The following is a 3,701-nucleotide window of genomic DNA, read 5'->3' as shown; positions in this document are numbered from 1 at the left end:
AACCACTTGACCAAACGCAGCATCAGTTAAAGAGAGCTTGCTTTCAAATAGAATGACACAGTCAAATAACTCTTCCTCTGCTACACCAAATCGAAACTTGTGATTGGACGAGCGAGGTACTTGATCTTTTGGCTTTTCCTTGGCACGATACATTCCTGGGTGGGTCGCAAATCCATCCGGCTTTAGATCTGTACTCCTAGACACGTTCATTGACTGAGTCAACCACAAATATCGCTCGCTATTGACAAACACCATGTTCCAGTTGGCAAGCGCTCTGTCGAAAAAGGGAGTAATAAAGGCGTCAAACCGAGCTTCATTCGAAATGGCATTCGCTTGCTGTTGTATCGTTTGCGACCAAAAGGGTTCTTCATCATCTCTTGCTGCAAAATCAGTGATCGATTCAAACCTTTTCAAACTCTCTATCGCCATTTCACCTAGTGCTCCATCCGTGTAGGACTTGTCTGGCTGAGATGGTAACTTGGAATTTATTTCTTGAATTTTGCTCTCGATCATTTTTTTTAATTCGCGTCTAGAATTTTCCGCTCTATCGCTCATTTCTTGAATTTTGCTCGCGACTCTTTCTTCTCTATCGCTCATTTTCTTTACATCGCGTCTAAAATATTCTTCCATGCTCTTAAACCTTTTTTCTACAAGAAGAGAAATGGCATCGACAAGTTCTGTACCCTTAGCTTGAGCTGGACCTTGCTTGGTTGCTATATTAGCCGCAGCACTCGGGAGTTCCACCAGAACGTGAATTTCTGCTTCACTAGGCTGGAAATCTGGCCCTAGCAACTCCGTCCGTGTGAGTCTCCAGGACGGTCGCATTTTCAAATACTCAACGCTCCTGTCACCTTTTAAAAAGTTCTTTACATAAATATCGTCCTTCAACCATACCCCGTTCTTCTTTGCCAAGTACAGCGTCACCGTATTTGGATCAACTTTGAAGCGATCATTGACGCCTTTCTTCTCATTCCCGATTGCCGTCTGTAGCGCTATAACGTCCGCATCACGTGCTATCTTTACAAAAAACAGTGTTCCTTCGCCATAGACCGCGCATAATAGGTTTCACCTCATCCATCCTTCTTCTTCTTAGAATGCGACCTGCAAATGTGATTTTTTTTTTAAATACGGTTATGGCATCGGCGTTTTCGCGCTTATCACATTCGACACAAACAACGTTTTTCCAACAGTAGGTCAAAAAAGGTCAAATAAAAGATCAAACAAATAATACAACTCAACCACTTCGACTTGCTATAAAGGCTCGTGTCGATCAAGTCGTTTGTGCCCCCCCCCCAAAAAATGAATTTTTACATTAGAATATTGGTATTATATTCGTCATCTTATTCGTAAGTAGCTCCTCCTCGTCACCAGCAATTACTTTGTCGTAACGAGTCTCTTCCTTTTCTAAAGTAGTCTGGCTCGACTACACAAGATAATCAAGAATATTCTTGGCCGATGCCAAGCGTGCTCGGAGTTCTTTGTTCTGTGTCTTGCACAAAAGCTTCGAAGCTAGAGCTTCCAATCAGTTTTTTGTCTCGACGTGTCATGATTTTGACGCTTTTCGGTGACCAATTCGAACGACCAATTGGTGGAAGGGCACACTTTGCTCTAATGCTGCTGGTATCATGACATTTTCGTAGGGTGTGCGTCGAATGACGCTCTTCGCTGGTGGCAAATGTAATGCGACTCGGCAAATATTCTTTTAGTATAGCACGTCGAATGAACTGACTTTCTTCTACTATGGCGATAGAAACGACTTTGACAATAACTCTCTTGGATCGCTGGAAGATGAGCTTAGGCGAAAGCATTTACCAAGTATGATTTCATTAATCAAGAACGAAAGTTAAGGGATCGAAGATGACATTGTCGCCTTATCGAGTCTGCATAGCGTCGCAGGTTCATTTCTCAGTATAAATGTGAATATAAACTTCCGGCCGGTACTCAACATTTATTGTTCATTTGAACGAAGACTGATGATCAATTAATTGGCTCAGGTCTTTCTAAGAGTTATGCTTTACACGCAAAGCAACATCATTTCTGTAAGTACTTGCTCCTTTCGATGATTTGATTGCGACTGGACTTGCGCTTCCCACATGGTTGATCGTGACTTTTTCGTTGACGTGGCGGTAACTGACTTTGTTGCCTCCGCCGCCACAAACAAGCTTCATTATCTTTCGGATTCTTGGACGGCGACGTACTCGAAACGTTAAGCTTTTCATTCCGTTTCTATACCAAGCGCGCCGTTGTTTCGGCGTGAAAGTACTCGCTCTTCATGGCCTTTATCCGGAATTTAACTACAAAGCAGACAGAACACAGGCGTAATGTCAAGGTACGACGTTATCGTGGTCGTGCAGTACGCACATCGATACGTTTCGCCAAGTGTTTGAGCTTCGTAAATACCTCACGCCATTGTAAAATTCCCTAAGAGGAACACATGAACGCTTTCAAGAGGTTCTAGTACCCCAGTACGCGCGAACACGCGGCACTCGAGAAGAGAAACACAGCCGAGGCTTCGTCGGCCACACCCGCAGTGCAATTTATGAACCATTTGAAGATCAGCTGGCCACTTTATTCTTCAGCGACTCGACAAACTCCTTCTAGCACTGTCGCGACTTGCGCGTGAGGTCCCAATTGCGCTCGCGGGACTTTTCTTCCTACTAGCGCTTATGATATGTATTCTGCAACTTTGCAAATTTGGGCATGATTAATTAGTCTGTCTGTGTACATTGTAGTATTTATGAGACTAGTTTGTACAAAAACAGCACGCTTCCTATGTGTGTGTAATGCGGTGTAACGTTACATAACTATTATTTTTCACAAGAGTAATAATGAATATTCTATTCTATGAATGGAAATAAGCAAAAAAGTACATATAGTTATCTTCATTACTTATTTGACTTAAGCTTTCCAATATTACCAAAATTGGGAATATTGACGCAATGAAAGTTAGTACATCTGTTAAATGTTGCAGGGGAATGACTAAGTCCCTGCGGCAAAATTAGATACTCTCATAGCATACCGCTTGAGGCGCTTACTATTATAAACGCGATATCCGGCTTACGCATACGGATGTGATAGAATTCTTCGATCAGACCCATTGACTATAAGATAGTACTTTTGACATACCATCAATGATAGGTCTTTTCGTGGTATCGGCGTTTAAACCGGTACAGTTGCAGTGCTCAATTTATTAGAGGCATGCACAATTCGCCACCCTCATGTTGCCTTACGCACACAGAGGTCGGAAAGGTATGTGGGGGTCCTCACATGGCTCGCTGCTAAGCGATCGGCAAAGAATTTGTCGATCGCTGAGACTTGTTCACGAGGCAATGACCCCTGCTTCATGTCACAGAATCAATTCAATCCAAGTCTTCTCAGAGGACACTTCGTCCATTGATGAGCTGCTGAGAATCCTTTCGTTTTTAGGAAATACTATGCCAACTTAATATCGACCACGTGGTCGTCAACTGTGACAAGAACGCAATATGCTTCACTTTTGCCACTACATAGATCACGCAAGAACCATTTCGGTGCTAGCGTTGGCAATTGAGTCATCTTCGAAGCTAACTTTGGAGATGCTTTCAGATTAAGTGTATAAGTGCCTGCACTTGATCAGTTGTTTACAAAGACATTTAATGTCTCAGTTTCCTCTTTGAAACTCATTTTCATAGGTACCTGGGAACCTTTGACCACAGGTTTCT

Source organism: Bremia lactucae, linkage group LG12 (assembly GCF_004359215.1).
Source record: "Bremia lactucae strain SF5 linkage group LG12, whole genome shotgun sequence".
Taxonomy (NCBI): Eukaryota; Oomycota; class Peronosporomycetes; order Peronosporales; family Peronosporaceae; genus Bremia; species Bremia lactucae.
The sequence above is the reverse complement of the archived record's forward strand: the minus strand, read 5'-3'. Positions refer to the sequence as shown.